This window comes from Eretmochelys imbricata, chromosome 4 (assembly GCF_965152235.1).
Source record: "Eretmochelys imbricata isolate rEreImb1 chromosome 4, rEreImb1.hap1, whole genome shotgun sequence".
Lineage (NCBI taxonomy): Eukaryota > Metazoa > Chordata > Testudines > Cheloniidae > Eretmochelys > Eretmochelys imbricata.
This window is the reverse complement of record NC_135575.1, coordinates 139,899,086-139,917,535: the sequence shown is the minus strand read 5'-3', so window position 1 is coordinate 139,917,535 and position 18,450 is coordinate 139,899,086. Positions and strand designations below refer to the sequence as shown.

General features: G+C 49.9%; 1 non-coding gene across 1 annotated transcript; it reads right to left on the bottom strand.

The window, feature by feature from the left end:
- Window positions 1-9,467: 9,467 nt before the first annotated feature.
- Window positions 9,468-9,540, bottom strand: TRNAT-UGU (transfer RNA threonine (anticodon UGU)). The gene has a single exon. It is a non-coding gene; the product is annotated as a tRNA-Thr (tRNA).
- Between the last annotated feature and the right edge of the window lie 8,910 nt (window positions 9,541-18,450).

Sequence of the window (18,450 nt, the reverse complement as noted above, 5' to 3'; positions counted from 1 at the left end):
CTTAGGTGGCAGATGGGCATCTGGACGCTCAACATGAGGCCGCAGTGTGTGTGCCCAGAGGCACACAGAGACGTAGGCGCAGAGGGAACTCTTACCTTGAGAAACGTCGGTGCCGAATGAGTATAGGCACCCGTTGAGCTCCGTGGGAATCCTGTGGATTACAGTGAAGCCAAAACTGGGACTTAAGTTTCCTAAGTAATTTCCTGGATGCCACCTTACGTGACTTTCCCAAGGTCACAGCAGAACTCCAGCAGAGCAGGGAACTGCACCCACCACTCCCAGCACCCAGACTGGTACCATAACCACTGAACCATACTTCCGCCCTAAGTCCCACCTAAACCCACCGGGCATAGGGAAGGCTATGGTTTAGTCACGGGTATTTTTAGTAAAAGTCATGGACAGGTCATGGGTTGTAAACAAAAATTCATGGGCCCGTGACCTGTCCATGACTTTTACTAAAAATACCCGCCCTGACTAAAACTTGGGTGGGGGGCCACGGGTGCTTTGGGAGGGGGCAGTCCGGGGATGCCCCAGGTGCCGGGGAAGGTAAGGGCCAGTGTAGGGGCTCCGTTGCTCCCGCCACAAGCGCCGGCTGCTACAGCCCCCGTTGGCTGGGAACTGCAGCCAATGGGAGCTGCGGAGGCGGGGCCTGCGGGCAGCGTGTGATGCCAAGACGCACCCCCACCGTCCGCGGCTTAGGAGCTGCAGGGGGGCCATGCCAGTGGGAGCTGGGGAGCCCCCCACGCCGAGGTAAGTGCCCCCCCGCACTTCCCAACCCCCTGCCCCTAGCCCTGAGCCCAATCCCACACACCCAAACTGCTGCTGTGGGTCCCAGGGCTGCCCGAGCCAGCACCAGCCGCTGCAGAAGGCACAGAGGTCACAGAAAGTCACGGAATCCGTGACAGACCCGCAGCCTTAGGCATAGGGGTTCAGGCTTACACAGGCTTGGGCCTCAGACTGCAAACTCTCTGGGACAAGCGGCATGTTAAATTTTACAAACCTCTGTGCTAGAGTAGGGCACCACGTATGTGTTTATTGCTAATGATGATGCATGAATTAATGAACATCCATTAGGATCTCTGTCCTCTCCCACAGTTTAATTCCACCTCTTTCGCCCCTCCCCCCACCGCATTTTCATAAGATTTTTATTTTCTGGACTATGAAACCCAGTTATGAGCAAGAGACTGGAAATGAAGATTCACTCTGGGGTAACAGCAGAGTGGCAACGCAGGAAATGAATTTGAAATGAAGTGTAGCAACAAAATGAATTATTCAAAAAACACACCTAGGCCTGTGTTGTTTGATCAATTAGTGCTACTATATTAAGGCAGTAATTTATTGCAAGGGAAGAAGAGAATTAAAACTGAAACCAACACAGGGATAGGAAATAATTTGGAGAGGAATACAAACAAGGACAAAATAAGTGAGATGTTAGAGTGGGGGAAAAACACTCAACTAATGTAAATTGCTATGTCTGCCTCCTGCACCTGCTTACCGAGTCTAGCCCAGCTTTCAAGGTACATTAAGTGGCTACAAAAAGGCAAATGTTGGCCTATGGTTACAGCACTGGCCTAAGGCTTGGGAGACCTGGGTTCAAGACCTGCCTTTACCACATACTTCTCTCACCGAGTAAATCAACTGATCTCTGCCTGTCAAATGAAGATAATGCTGTCCCACCTCCCAGGGGCACGAGGATAAGTATATGACACTTGAGAGGTGTTCTGATATGATAAGAATGGCTATACTGGGTCAGACCAATGGTCCATCCAGCTCAATAGCCTATCTTCTGACAGTGGCCAATGCCACTTCAGAGGGAATGAACAGAACAGGTAATCATCAAGTGATTCATCTCCTGTCGCCCATTCCCAGTGTCTGGCAAATGGAGGCTAGGGACACTTCAGAGCATGGTTTTGCATCCCTGTCCATCCTGGCTAATAGCCATTGATGGACCTATCCTCCATGAATTTATTTAGTTCTTTTTTGAACCCTGTTATAGTTTTGGCCTTCACAACATCATCTGGCAAAGAGTTTCACGGATTGACTGTGTGTTGTGTGAAATGCTTATCATTGTATGATGGCCGTGCCTAAAAGCTGCAAGTGAGATGAGAGCCCCAGGTTCCTACATGCTGTACAGACACATTGCAAGAAACAGGCGGCCCTTGTCCCACAGAGTACCGGTTAAACAGACGGAGTGGAAAAGGGAAACTGATTAAGTGACTTGCCTAAGGTTGTGCAGTAGGTCAGTGCCAGCACTTGGAATAGCTATCAGATGCCTGATTCCCAATGCGAGGCCCTAGTCATGAGACCATGCTGTGTCTCTAATCTCATCTAACATACTATGGTGACACAGGGTGCATAAATACATAGACCTAGATGCCAAGGCCAGAAGGGACCATTGTGATCATCTAATCTGACGTCCTGCATGATGCAGACCAGAGAACTCCTCAGATACAACTGTATTCATCAACTTGCATGCAAATACAATGCACAAACGTATGCCTGCAAATCAAGTGTTCATCTGTACACATACAGTCTCGTGGTGTGCACAGATGACTCACTTGTGTGCACAAGGTAAGTGCATGCAAATAGCTGTGAGTAGTTGTGCTCACCTAACTTTGAAAATACTGGCCTTTCAGTATATTTAAAGAGAGGCATTACAAGGTGTCCTGCATTAAGCAAAAGCTAGTTCCCCGGTAAAACAGAGCCATGTTATCCCTTTTGGATAATGCAGCATTTTCCATAACCACTTCGAGGATCTGGGCCATATTACTAAGATCAGCACCAATTCATTTCACTTGTTGAAACAGCATGGGAGTCTTTCCAGTGTCTTGGAAGCACTTGGGGTATGTACAGGAGAGCAGGTGGTTCAGGGAATGGTGAGAGGATCCAGCCACAATCTAGGCTGACTGTGTCAGTAGGGATCAAATCATAGAAGATTAAGGTTGAAAGAGACGAGAGGAGGTCATCTAGTCTAATCCCCTGCTCAAAGCAGGACCAACACCAACTAAATCATCCCAGCCAGGGCTTTGTCTAGCCGAGCCTTAAAAACCTCTAAGGATGGAGATTCCACTACCTCCCTAGGTAAACCATTCCAGTGCTTCACCACCCTCCTAGTGAAATAGTGTTTCCTGATATCCAACCTAGACCTTCCCCCACTACAACTTGAGACCACTGCTCCTTGTTCTGTCATCTGCCACCCCTGAGAACAGTCCTTACTGCCTTAAGAACAGGAACAAAAATGAGCTGCTGGCCTTAATTTCTCATTTCTAGAGGGCTGGTCTCTACATCGAAAAGCTCCTCACTCACTGGAAGTCCCAGCAGCCGGGTCAAGGACAAGATGGTCCTAGATCATGAACCGCTCTGTTGCTCCTAGAGATGGTCCCTTCACGGCAGGGGTGAGCCATGAGGCGCAAGAGCGAAGGAGGCTGCCCGGTGGATAAACTGAGGCCTCCAGTGCTCTCACTGCCACCCCTCCCATCAGCGACAGATCCACCCCGTAAGACGCTATTAAAGGAGGGCTCCTTTGACAGGCATGATGGCTGGTAGGGCACTATTGTTGAGATCAGGCCCTAATAGCCTTAGGCTTTGCGTAATGCAGCAGGCAGGGCTAGCTCTAGGCATGGCTAGGAAGTGTAGGGCAGTCCGTACGCCCGTGGAGAGCAGTGAGCCTGTCACAGGGTGGCTGGCCCCTTTAAAGGGAGTCAGGGCCCTGTCTACCTGTGACAGGTATCTTTAAGGAGAATGAGCCCATCTCAAGCCACCTGTAAGTGATTAACTGCTTTGGTGGCTGAGTGGGGGCTAATGGGCACCTGGAATTGAATGGATACCACAACTTGGCTGGAGGAGGGTGTCAGCCCAGTGCAAATCCAGAGTGACTCCATTTAGGCCACTATAATTACTCCAGATTTACGCCAGCGCAAACGAGATCAGAATACGGCCCTTCCTCTTATTTACTGCAGGAGATGAGCAGATAGCGCTGCCGTCCCTCAGCCAGCTTGAACCTCAGCGAGCCATTTAATGCCAGCTGGCCAGGGAGTTTCCGATGTGCTGGTGCTTTGCCAGCCATAACAACTGCCGGTGAAATGGGGTTGACCTTCCCGGGGTGACAGAAAAATCTTTTCATGGAGCATTGCTAAGCTCTGAGAGTTGCTCAGAGAGACTTTCACTGGGACTGATTTGTTGACAGGAACATGCTCGGGAGTCCAGGGAAGTCTGTTTTCCATGGACAGAGGGATTTTTCTGAGCAGATTTTCACAGGAGAGAGGCCTACGGCCATATTTAGGCAGTTAATTTAGTGGCCTGCTTGTCAGAGGTATGAAGAGCAGCAGGGCTGGGGCACACTATCGATCTGCTGCCAGACAGGCCCAACCTGCCAGGCTGCCCCAGTGAGGAGCTGGGATGCAGGGACTGGCAGAGTCTCTGGCCAGCCCCTCAGCACCTGTGGGGAGCAGAGACCAGCAGCTGGTAGGAGGCTCAGAAGGTTTGTCATTCTGGCAGGTGGCCAAACAGATGGGGGGAGCAGAGGGAGGGCTAAAACCAGCGCTAGGTTAAGGCAAGGCAGAACCCTTCGCCTCGTTACCCTCCCCTGTCCGTGGCCCTGCCCTTGCCCTGTGGTCCTGCCCTCCTTGAGGAGACAGCAGCTACTGACTCAACCTCCTCTCTTTGTCCAGGAGGCTCCGCTGATGCCTACCTTCAGTGGGGATGGGGTCCATTCCAGACAAGAGAGGACTTGTTTCCCTCCCACCATTGCGTCCCTCCCTTCCCATGCCAGCTGTATGACGTGTGGCGTTAGCGAGGGCCCAGCATGCAGAGTCCTCTGCTGGGATGGTGTTCCTGGGGACCCCCTGAGCAGCAGTGCTGAGAGTCAACAATCCAGTTGGGTGAACGAGACTGTTCCTCCCTCTCAGAGCTCTTGGCTCAGGCTTTCTGCAGGCTCAGGCAGATGTTGCTGCATCGTTTACACTCGGGTCACATTTTTGGAGCCTTTCTTTGCATTTGCAAGGGCTAGGAACACCATTTGTTTTCACAGGCAGGGGCTCAGAGGTCATAGTGATGGGAAGAGAAAAGAATTTTGACATCATGAGGTGGATCCAAGAGCCCTTGGCATAAGCCTATAGTGTCTATGCCTTATTCCAGCTCCGGTTCGATTACAATGATATTATTGGTAGCCTGAAGGACTTGCACAGCTTTGACACCCCCACCCCCAGCGCAAATTTCAAGTCCCTGCTCCAAAGCATTGGGGCTTCTCAACTAAAGGGTTGTAAGAAAACTTTTAACAGGGGCAAAAGAATGCAACTTTCCTTAATTTCCTTCTCAGAAATGGCTGAACCATTTTGGCAGAAGCTTTGCAAAACAATTCAGCCCCAGGCAGACACGGTGTGTGGAAAACTTCACCCTGAAGGGTTAACGTTTGACACAGTTATAAGACCTTGAAAACAGGACCTTGCAACGACAAATGCTAGGAATCCTTAACTATAAGGGGCATGCCCAGTTCTGCCTGTACTATGTATCACGGCTGGCGGATGACACAGCAGAAGTGATTTCCTAGAAGGGATCTGAGCGACAGGGTGATAGCTTATTGAATGAGGATTGGGAAAGTCGGGGACAGCATGGAAAAATCAGATTGTTAACAGTAATAACATTACTGTTATTAATGGGATTCAAAGAATATGCAAATACCCTTGTTTAAAATCGACATTGAATTAGCTGAACTTTGGTCAGGCGTGCAGCAAATAGGAACTGCCACCGAGGAATCTGTTTGTACAAAGTGTCGCGTCTGTGTACACCGTCTAGATTGAGGTGAAGGTGCATTCTGATCACCATGGATAATGCCTTCCTTTCACCAAGGAGGTGTGCAGTTATCAGAGATTTCAGTAATAGAGAGTGTCTGAGGCCCACAGAATGTGCTTATCGCGAAACAGCATGCTGTTAAACTTTAATTCACTGTGGAAAGTTTCTCTTTAAGCTGGTTGGAGTAAGGAGCCGATAAGTAGATAGAAGGAGCCCGGTTCGCTTAGATGGTGACCTTTAGAAAGAATATTACAGGGTTTCACTGTCAAAGCTGCTTCATGTTGCTGTGAGTTGCAGAGATCTGTTTGCTGGAGACTCAAGCGCTGTGGAAGATCCTGGAGGGAGTTGGCAGTGGGTGGGGAAACTGGGACTCCCTTTCCCCGCCACTCTCCTTGAGCTCACCTGACATCTGCCTTGCTTCTGAAGGCTGGGCCTGAGTAATGAAGTTCAGGAGCCAGATTCCACTCCCTTGGTCCTGATCCTGCAGCATCTTCTGTTGTCACTTCCGCTGGCACATCCTGATCTGGAAGCACTTTGCACATCCTTGGCACGGGGTGTAAATGGCAATGGTGTTACGCTTATAAGAAGCACATGGAATTTTCGTTCCTGTCCAGGTCAGCAGCTAGTCACCTCAACTCCCAGGAATAAGATTCTCTGGCTAAGATGCTGACAGTGTGGGAGCTGGTTGCCTTGAGCCCATGGCATGTTCAGCTCCAGGTGTCAAAGGAGAGATTTGACCTGTGGACAAATCTAACTACAAGCCACCTTCATCTGGAGTGTATTTTGAGCATATGTTTTGCCTGACTAATATAGATTTTAAAAATCTACCCCGAAGGTCGGGGGAGGAGCTCCTTCACTCAAGATATTTACATCTAGACTGGTCAAAGCACTAGAAAAAAGGGCTGGCTGGAAAACAAGAAATCTGTTTTTTGCGAGAAATGTTGAGGTGTTGAGATTTGTTTTTGTTTCGCATTGGAACGAAATCTAGAACTTCTGAATGTTTTTGAGGCCCACCCTGGCAGTCTGGGCTCCCGCCTCGGAGGTGGAAGGAGCCAGGTTCAAGCCCCTGCCCTGCCCAATTTGGAGTAGAGACTTGACCTTGTGTCTCCCACCTCCCGGGGGAGGGCCCAACCCCAACCCACTGGGCGATTGGCTATTCTAGGGTCAGTCTGTCTCGCTCTCCTGTTGGCCAGAAATCCCATCCTGGACCTGAGAAAATTTCGTCAAAACTGACACATTTCCACAAAATGTTTTAATTTCTGACAAACAAATTTTGCTGAAAAATACCCAACCAGCATTACTAGAAAACATATGGTAGGGGACAATCCTGTGCTAGCCACAAGATGAAGTAGATATTCTAATAAAATCTCTTTTTCCTCCCCCCCATCTATAATTTCTCTGAGTCTAACTGCTCATGCAGAAAGCAGACGGGGAGAGACTTGGAAAACTATTTCTGCAGGTAATTGCTGTTATTTTCTCCTTTAGACGGTGTGCCCAACTTCCAGTGTAAACCTGTTTTTAATGATCGTTTGTGCATTGTGTGTGCAGGATGTAGCATTTATATTTGCAGAGGGTGACTGGTTGCACTGACATTAATCCCCTCCCTCCCCCCCCACCCCGCTGCCCCAATTTGTGTGTAACAGGTGAACAAAAAGGAAAAACTGGCTTCATGCTTTTCTGGCATCTCATGGTGCATACAGAAAAGGGCTGAAACATTTGATTCAAAAGTTATTATTTCTTATTTGTATTATGGTAGCACCCAGCAGCTTCAGCTGAGATCAGGGCCCCATTGTACTGGGTTCTGTATGGACACAGTTGGCATGGCAACTTCCACCTTCTCTGTATGTATCTATATATCTTCTTACTCTATGTTCCATTCCATTCATCCGATGAAGTGGGCTGTAGCCCACGAAAGCTTACGCTCTAATACATTTGTTTGTCTCTAAGGTGCCACAAGTACTCCTGTTCTTTTCGTGGACACAGACTAACACGGCTGCTACTCTGAAACCTAATAAGGGAGTGTTTCTGCCCTGAAGATCTAACCGTTACTATAGAGAACCGGTACAGAGCAGCGCAGCAGTTTGTCCAAGGTTACACAGCAGAACCAGAATTAGAACCCAGGTATCTGGACTCTGTCTCCACTGCCCTATTTACTAGAGCAGGGGGTTCCCAAACTGTTTTTTTTGCTGGCCTCCCCTTTGAAAATATTTTGCTGACCCCCCCAAACACAAAAAAAGGGATGGCAAATTACCGTGCATACTCATCGGAGCACTAAACGAAGCATATAATCATTAGCCCTGCAGTCAAGGGTGCCGAAGGCCTTCAAAAAGTGTAAAGCAACAGGTTTTAGGAATAAATATGTGGACATTCAAGAAACACGTTTTCTGGAAAAAAATAGACAACAGGATGCAGTTTGGGGATGTGTGGAAGCCTTCTCCAGTGATTGTGGCATTAACCCTAACATTGTCCAATTTGTGGTAATAATCCTAATGTTGTCCAAGGATTGTGGCTTTATACACAGCTTCGTGCAACACGTTTCTGGACACTCAATGGCGGGGGTGCTGCTGTTTTGAAGCACGCAGTCTTTTCAGTCGTGGCTCCAGGGAACTGAGGCAGACCCTTAAATCGTCCTCCACACTCGCTCTCTGGCAGCCCGGCTCTGAAGGCAGTGCGGAAGTAAAGGTGGCAAAACCAAATCACAGATATTTGTTCATATTTCAAAAATCCACCTGGACGGAGATCGGAGGACCAAAAAAGAAGTCGTGTCTGGGAAGACCCAGACATATGGCAATCCTAATCTCATGACTCCCCTACAGTAGCCTTGTGATCCCCTTTTGGGTCGGGACCCCCAGTCTGAGAAACGTTATACTAGACCATATTGCTTTATATCTTCATTCTCCTATGTCTTCACTTTTGGTCCTACACTGTCACATAGTGCTTTGGGATGCTGTTAAATAGCTTCTGCATTCCACCCCAGAGATGGCTGCATTCTTTCGACATGAATGTATCTGAACAGGACATCACACGTCCTCATGGCACCTGGTGGCTCCAGGCTGGACCCTCCTTCCACAGTGAGAGAACACTGGGGCGATGAGATTAGACCCTTCTCAAATTACAGGAGGGAGTACAGATGAGTGAAAACAGACAGCCCTAATGGAAGGAGTGTATACACTACCTCAATAGAGTCTGCCCCATCAAGCTTTGACTGCAGACCTCTGCAGCCTAAGGGGAACAGTAACAGTTACAGCCAGGCGATCAGGTCATAGAGCCCAGGAAGGACGAGAGACAAATCACCTTTACAACCGTCGTGCCATGGTCTTGTTCTCCCGCCTCAGCCCTGCACACGGCAAGTGTGATGACAACTGGCTTTCATGTTCTCTGGTTTCCCCAGTGCTCCCCGTGCCCATTCAGAGCAGTGGAAGCCATGGTTAATGGCCACTATCCATCTTGTTACCAGGAAAAACAAGAGCCAAGGACTGGTCCGCTTGAATCATAGAATATCAGGGTTGGAAGGGACCTCAGAAAGTCATCTAGTCCAACCCCCTGCTTAAAGCAGGACCAATCCCCAATTTTTGCCCCAGATCTGTAAATGACCCCCTCAAGGGCTGAACTCACAACCCTGGGTTTAGCAGGCCAATGCTCAAACCACTGAGCTATCCCTCCCCCCAATAAACTACAGGCTCCAGCGAGGGTCGAACTTGCGAACCCTGGTTTACAAGACCAGTGCTCTAACCACTGAGCTATGGAGCCACCTTGAAGCAGCAAAGAAGCACAAGACACATGCACCCGAACCCCAGCTGGTGTAAATCAGTGGGCCTGCATTGACTGGACTTTTATATTTGCCGTGTAGTGGTAGGGAACTAAGTTGGTCCCACAGTGATAGCTGAAGGGTGTAAACACCACGCGTGGGAGGGAACTTGCCCCAGCCAGCCCGATGGGGGTGAGCAAAAGGAAACGGGGGCTGAGTATCGGGAAACATTTTCCAACAGGGAGATCAGTCAGGCTGCGACAGTGTGAGTCTCCGGAGCGGGGTGTTTGCAGGAGGCTGCTGTGCAGCATCCACGATTATTGCGCAGCTTTTTGGGGTGCCCCATGAGCATTACGCACTGCCACCGCTCCATGCGGCCCTCGTCTAATGGACGTTAACCTGCCTTTATGCTACGTATCATCACAATGGTGGAAGCACCGTCCAGGAGACTGGCCAAATAACGCAGGACACTGGGCAGAGGGGACAGGCTAGATGACCAAACAGGCCTTAAGGTTTCTAGGCATTTGTGGCCATTGCCCTCTGCACAATAACAAAGGTGTGACAGAACCACATGGGCACAGCAGAGGCTAACGACCACATTCGTTAGGCACACGTACAGTCCAAGGCCTAGCTCCATAGATACGCTGCCTCTCCAGCTGCTTTCTAAGACCAAGCACAGTGACCATTGCGAGGGGATTCACAGACTGTTTAAAGCAGTGGTGCAATCGAGGGTAAACTGAGTTTACCCAAGTCTCATTTTGGGAATATGGAGTTTAGTGTGGGTTAGTTTACCCACTTCTTTTTTTCTGCTCCCCTACTGGTTGATAGGGATATTACCCAATGCCTGGGAATACCGCAACAGAAGGCAGTCTGGCTCAAGCCTGGTGGGGCAGAGGTCTCCCGTGTCCCAGTTCGCAAGGCTATCCCTCCTCTTGCTATACTCTAGTTGTTTAACTACCTAACACAGGTTTCATTTGAACAAATAAGCCTTAGCGATTGGGCCTCCTTGCTGCCCATCTTGGGCTCTTTGGGGTCCAGGTTCAGTTCTGAACCTCTTGAGTGAACCCCCTGACCTGGGGATCTCATACAAATAGGGCCTGATTTTCATGCCTGAATCTTGGCTGTGGATGGGGAGTGCACAGTGCAATCTAGATGGAGTGGGACAAGGTGACTTTAAGTTATCTGTGCATGCCTGATTCTGGGTGGGCCATGTTCCCATCTAGTTCCCTGGCATAATTTAGGATGCGCCGGCTGCCGCTGGTCGATGTTCTGGCTGACAGGCAATGTCAGGATGCCGGAAACTCCTGGCAAAGCCCTGTTTTCCTTAATACAGAGACACAAGAAAGGGGGGTGGCCTTTATAGACCTGTGAACTGATTCAGAGGTTAATTTGAGGCCAGATCCTCACCCCCAATCTGGATTTAGCTCTGCCAAAATCAGTGGAATTATGCCGGGCACAACCGGCGTGTTCTCCTGCATTAAAAACAGTGCCAAATTTGTGCCGGGGCTTGCCAGGCCTGAGCCCCGGCACCTCTCAGATGGCACTTCCTAGCCCCAGCACCTCTGGACTTGCCGTGTAAATTATGAACGTAAAGCAATTGTTTGAGCCCTGGCACCTAATTGCTTGAGCCCCGGCGCCTCTTTCATTACAAATGAGACACTGATTAAAACCCTCTCCCAAGTGACACCCTGAGTGTCTGAGCTGGGACAGAGAGCTTGCGACTGGGGTGGGGGAAGGAATAAATTTTGTGCGATCCCGCAGGACATCCAGAAGCCATGGCAGCGCCGAGCGGATCCCTTCTCCACACACAGTGCACCCATCTGGTAAGGAGATGGGTTGGTGGTTCCCAAGCTAACAGCTCTACACAGTGACTGCAGTTTCCTGAGCCAGAATCAGCGCTGGGTGACTCACTTGCATTGTTGTGCTTGTCAGTTTCCGGGCCCGGGGCGGGGCTGGGTGGCAATACAATGGTTCTGCTCTCTCCGGGGCAGCCTACTACTGCTTCACTGCTCTCCGCACAGGGCCACTCAGACTGAGCCTTCCCACGGTGTGCTCCATGCCTGGGCATTTGACACGCCCTGGAGGGAGAAATCGACTGGTGGTGATGATGTGAGCTGGGCCAGGCCCGGGAGCACTCTGGTTAGTGCTCTGTGCTGCTGGGTGGGAGAACTGGGTACAGCTTCCTTCCCCACCCCCTCCTCTGCAGCTGGGGTCTCCTTCCCCAGGCCAGCGGAGTGTGAGGGCAGTGCAGAGCCAGGGCACACAGCTACCAAGGGAGGGTGAGCCTCGCAACCTTGGCAAGTGTAGCCAAGGGGAGGCCAGAGGGGTGACTGCAGCACCGGTAGGGATCCCCGAGTGAGCTTTGATCTAGCTCACTAAAGCTATCAGAGAAATCACCACAGCATAGGCAGCAGCATGGCGTAGCTGCCAGAGGACTAGTGTGGCCACCCACGCTGCCACAGCTTCCCTGCTTCTGCCCTCGGGCTAACAGACCTGCTCCTTTGGCTCAGACAATAGAGGGTTACGCTTTAAGATCCCGCAGTCCTGGCTGTGTCCCTCCAGACACCCCCATCAGGGGCATTGTTGCATATACAGCTAGAGAGGGTCTAGCAGGGACAGCATCACACTGCATGAGCATGGGTTACACCTGATGCAAATCTGGGTAAGATGTGTTCATGATCTTCCACTGTTCCTTTGACCAGCTCAGTTCACCAGCCAAGGAGGTAGGTGATGCCAGCTTCATGCAAACTTGGCCTCCTTTGGAGGAGTTTAACAGGCTGGGTTTGAAGCTATGCATTGTTGTCCATTTGTATCTGAGTGTGCTGGAAATTCCCTTTCTCGTAGTCTTTTGCTGTAAGCAGTTATTTTAACTTTATGCAGCTCGGTAGCCATTCCTGAGGGGAGGGGTTGAGAGAAGAGATGCACTGCTGCTCCAAAACTTCAGAATTTAAAGTAAAAAACCCAAACACTTTGGTGGAGTCTTTCCCAGGGGCTAACCATTCCAACAGCACAATCATCGTCTGCTCCCTCTGATCCTTTCTCAAAATAGGACACAAGGTGGAATTTAGTCACTGTAGGTTTAAAAATCCATTTCAGCAGTTTGCATCTCAGGGTCAAAAATCAGTTGTCAAAGAGATACAATTGTTATTATATATTTCATGGTAAGATTTCAGATTAAGTCTTTCTGAATGTAGTTGCTTCTTGAAACCCAGCGAGTTACAGAACATGGGTTCTATTTACATACACCAGTGTTATTCAGGAGCAATTCCACTGATGTAAGGGAGGGATTTTGTTTCATCCGCATTGACTGCAGATGTTTCAAAGAGGCACCGTTAACATTTTAGGCGCTCAGATTACTATGGTGAGAAGGGGCATATAAGAACCTAGACAGTCAGGCTCTTTGCTTTACCACTGACTTCAATGCTCAAAGCCATCTTCTGACATAAAATATGGGATTTATCATCTTAAATCCAGAGAATCCCAGAGTCCTTTGCATTAACAAAGGAAAGTCTGTGAGTAAATGGCTCCATGCTGGGACCGGGCAAGTATGAGATCATTGTTTCTCTCTGGAAAGGTTTCAGGTGAAACCTGGACTTCATTATCTTCCTTCCTCTAGTCTTGGAAACGCTAACGTAGGTTGGTCTCTTGAGACAAGTTAATTTCGACTGAAAATGTTCACGGAGTTGCTAGTTGATTGACTCTAGGAAGATAACTCCTGTCAGGTGCATGTCAGAATAGAACAAAATCTGCTTGGTTCTAGGGGTGGGCCAGGAAGAGGGTCACTGTGGGTGCCGAGTTCCAGAGGGCGCCAAACTCTTGTGCTTATCCAGGCTGGGTCTGTTGCTTGCTTCTCTGATATTTTCCTATGTGCTTCTCTGCTTGTCTCCCCCCCACTAGCCTCCCCCTACTCATAATAGCACCCAGCAAAGCTCTCCACCCATATAGGTCTCATTCCAGGGTGGACTCGCATATGCCTCTGTTTAGATGGGGGATGCTGACAAGGAGCTTAACTGTTTCTTACAGCGATCTTAAATGAAGGGTGGTGGTTACCCCCATTGGCTTCGGTGATGTTTTACCTAATCCACAACATTGTAACAATTTCATTTTTAGTATATAGCAGCATGGAGTTTTCTTGTTTAAATGAAGAATTGAGACTGGGCCCTATTGTGTTCGATTCTGTTCAAACACATAGTAAGAACCACTGCTTCCCTTGAAGAGCTTACAGTATGAATAAAAAAGGCAGACAGAGGAGTATTATTAGCGCAATTCGCTAGCTGTGAAAGGGGATAAGGCACAGAAAGATTAAGCAGTCAGCCATGAAGGCTGGAGCAGAGCAAGGATTTGACCCATGATCCGTGGAATCCCTGTCTAGTACCTTCCTCTAAGGCATAGTCTGCCCATTGAAGCACATGTCAAATGTAAATCCTATGGATCCGGTCCTGCACGGTCCTGAGCACAGTGCATGTCCATTGACCACAATAGAAGTTGGAGGCCTTCAGCCTTCAGTATTACTGATGCTGCAGTTAGTTCCCTTAAAGTACGGATAATACAGCAAACAAACTGCTGAAAAAATCGCTATCCGTCCTCCCCCCTGTTCTCCCCATCAGACATGTTCTATCAGCATTCAACCAGCTAATCTGCTCCTTTTGTCACTGAAACAAAAACACTTTCTCATTTTGTGTCATCCCCAAATACCGCCACTCTAGAAAAATACAGCCATTAATTACAGAAATTACCATTACGAGAGAAAATTACAGTAATTAAAACTGCGGTGAAACTCATTTGTACTTTCTTCAACTTCTCCTTTGTAAATGTTTATCAAGTCACAAACTTGCCACTTCCTGTGAAGGCCTCTTAATGTGAAAACCTTCAAAGTTTGAGAGCATCCAACTGGTACCTTGCTGCTCCAAAAATCTGTTTGCTTTATTGATGCAAAGGAGGGGTTTTTTATTACCATTAGCCACACGGTCTCAGCAGCACTGGGAAAGAGTGAGCTGTAGTCCGTTGTGCCTGGCTTTAGAGCATTGCCAATGCAGTTGTTGCCTGATATTTAATGAGGGAATCTTCCTTACCGGTGATTTTGTGAGTGGCATGATAAATGCGGCTTAGATTTCACCTTCCAGGGAAAAGTCCTGATTCTTGCCTTTGGGTTAATTCAGTTTCATGCTGGTTAAACTCCATTGACTTCAATGGAGTCACTCCAGTTTTGCCCTGGTGTAACACATGGCAATGTCCGCCTCAGAGCCGACCATTTGATTCTCTGCTGAGCAGCTCTGACGTGGAGCAATTGAGAGACGATGAACATGGCTCCACTTGCTGCTGTTTCTTCTGCTGTCAGTCTAGAGCGTTAGGCAAGGCCCTGCTCCAAGGTCCTCTTCAGAGCTAGAGCCGACTGTGGGGCAGGATGTAGACACAGCCTCCATCTTGACTTGCTCTCACCTCGCCGTCCTCTGCCTCTGACTCCTTCCCTCTGGTCTCTCTGTGGGGTGCACCTGCAGCTCCTTAGCCGTCATGGCCAGCAGCTCTTGGCTTTCTCTCTATGGCAACCATTGGGGGTAGGGACACCAAGACAAAAGATAACTGGGGGTGTGACACTATTCGGGATTAACTCAAGTGTCTGGGGTGAATTGCTACCATCTGCACGCAGCTGGAGGGCTCCTTGTCTGTGCCCATCAGGGGTAACTCTCCCCAACTTCTGGCAATGCAGAAGAACTTCTCTGCTCTGGGTTCCTCAAGCCCTGCATGTTTTCTCTGCAGGCTGCCTAGCCATCTACACACCACACTTTGTTACACATGAGTGCCCAGTCTCTTATCTCCTGGACCCCTGCAGTGTACACCCATCCACTGCTTCCAGCGAAGCGACGCGCCCCAGTCACTGGCTTCGCCTCAGTTCAACACTCTCCTTAGCACAAGGCCCCTAGACATGTCTGTAGTAAAAGCAAATTGGGGGTTATTTAACAGAGCTTGAGCTAGAGATTCCTGTTCAAGCAAGCATAAGGATTTGGAAACATGAGGTTACAGGTAAAAGAAAATCTTAAAACACAAAACATAGGCTGTTGTACTTCTTAACAAGTTATTTTCCTGTCTAGTAAGGTATTACCCAACGGCCAGTCCTTACAGCGCTTATCCAGCCCAGAAAGTTATGATCCACCTTTCATGAGACATTCCCAGTAGCACAGAGTCTTCTCCATCATGGATCAGATCTTGTGCCTTTCCCTCTTCTCTTATACAGTTACAGACTATTGGCTTTTACCAGGGTCGGGGGGGGGGCTATTCAGAGACTTTTGGGGGGATTCTTTTCTTTGTAAATCCTCAAACCCATGCCTGGTCCAGATGGCGAACACAGGGCTGGTTCTGTGGGTGTCCATTGTTTCCACGTCGATGGGTGACAAGTTTCACCTTGACCGTTTTGGAACCCTGTATCCTACATGTTACACAGCACTCAGATTACGCCCTGCAGTAACGTCACGTGGTAACCATGGCAATCGGCGAGTTCGTAGCTTTCCACAGAGATCCCGCACAACCCCCTTTCGGGACGTATTCAGAAGACGGTGAGACACAGGCATGAAATACCTGCCTGAGCATGTTGGTGCCACTGGGAGGCATGTGGTTAGGTTGATTCATATAGGGCCTGATCCAAAGCCCACTGATGTCAATGGAAAGGCTCTTGCTAACGCCCACGGGCTCTGAGCAGCCCCATTGTGTATTACTGCTGAGCAGCAGCTTGGATGTGGCTAGCTTGCTGACTGCTGGGAGAACTACAGGCTCATACTTCCTGATGAGCTCCACACCCATCTGAGGGGTATATTATCTCTTAGTTTACTCTTCATTTCCCTTTCCTACACCAGTGACCGCCTTTTCCCCCTGCCCCAGCCCGGAGCCCCCACCCACACTCTGAACCCTCTGGCCCCAGCCTGGAGCCCCCTCGCACACCCCAGCTCCCTGCCCCAGCATGGTGAAAATGAGTGACTGAGCGAGGGTGGGGGCGAACGAGTGAAGGAGGGAGGGGGGGTGGAGTGAGTGGAGGGCAAGGCCTTGGAGAAGGGATGGGGCAGAGGCCTCAGGGAAGGGGCGGGGCAAGGGTGTTCAGTTTTATGCAATTAGAAAATTGGCAACCCTAGGCATAATCTTTGAACCAGTCCCCGATCAGACTGGCTTGGCCCTTGTCAAAGTTCAGCCCTGGCTAATCGTCCAGCTCCGTTGGCATGTGTGGTGTTTTGTGGGTGCAAAGGAGAAGACTTTCGTCCATTGTGCCCATGTGATGGAGGGCAGAAACCCCAAGAACGGGTTAACGAGCTCCTGAGGGCTTGGTCAGCCCCACCCTGGCATCAGGCTTGGAGGGAGGGGTTAAAAGGGAGAGAGAGGCCTGACTGGGAACAGGGACTCCCTGAAACGCCCCCATCTGCCAGAGATTCCCTGAAGAAAGGTAGGCCAGACATGGGCCTGCCATGGTGGTTTGCAGCCGGCAGCCGGCTTCTTGTTGCTGGGGTGCGACTGCTGAAGATGGCGCCCTGACTAAAGGGAGCAACAGCTAAACGAAGGTCATTTGTCTTATGCACGTGCCTGGGGACTGAGCAGCGAGGCCGGCTGGGAGCCCAGGGACACTCCAGTCACCTCCTGCAATAATCTGCTCTGCAACCTCTGGTGACATTTTCATGAGTAGGACGTTCCATGTGGAAACATGATTATACAGCACTAGAAAACAAACTGTATGGAACAATCCTGCCCCAGCAGTGGGGGTTGGGACTTCTCCATTCCCAAATTTCTCTGGTTAGACAGGCAGCTCTGGGAGAGAAATGACTTTCAACTTTTCCACCCAACAAAGTCAAAGGTATAGGAAAGACCCACAGACACCTGACAGAGAGACGAGCTAGTATGTCACTTAATTCACCTGTGATGGGGCACCTGCCCACACACTGGGATCTAAGGGATTAATAGAGCCCTAGGGAGGCTGCACAGGAGGCAGCCAATCAGAGGGGCTGTGAGGAGCACCAATCAGGGCCAGGCTGACCCATATAAAAAGGGCTGCAGAGCTGCTTCAGTCACTCCCTGGTGCTTGAAGAGGGAGGAGGCCTGCCTTGCAGGCTGAAGGTAGCAAGTTCCTCAGACAGAACAGTGCTGGAGGCAGAGACCCAGGGAGCTAAAGACGGCTCCTAGCGGGCTGCAGGGATCTGCAGGCTGAGGCCCTGAGGCAAGGGCAAACAAGGGGTGGGGGGCTGCAGGGAAGTGGCCCAGGGAAAGGTACTGAGAGGTTGGAGGAGATGCAGCATGTGGCTGCCATCTACAGGGTCCCTGGGCCGGGACCTGGAATAGTGGGTGGGCCCGGGTTCCGGCCTTCCCCCACCTTGCCACTGAGGAAGTGGCTAGACAAGTGGCTGCAGAAGCCACTGAGGGAAGTGGCTGGGCAGTGGATGGTGATACTGTCCTCTGGAAGGGGGGAGCATAGAGTGCGGCACAGCCGGAGGGGCTGTATCATGAAGAGGATGCTGCGGTCCCGGGAGTGATGCGGGTCCCTGGAGCAGAAGTGACTGGGGCAAGACACCACCAGAAGAGGGCGCACTGGCTAGCTGAGCTGTTCCCCGGGATGTCCAGCATGGGGTGCTACAGTGGTGAGTCGCACCCCGTCCCTCCATCCCATGCTGGCCAATGAAGAATTGTTCTTTATGCACTCTGCTTACAAGCTTGGTCCTGTCTATTTTCAGGGGACTGAAGTGACAGGGTTTCTACAACTTCTTTTTTGTTCCACAGCACAGTTAATCTCGCGGCTAGGAACTGTCCTTGATATTGAGCCCAGATTTTCCTTTTGCTCAGCTTCATCCTCATTATAGCCTAATCCATCTCTCTCCCTCATTGGTTTTCCTTCAACTACCTATAATAAAATACTTGCATAACAGAGGCACCCAGCAGACAAG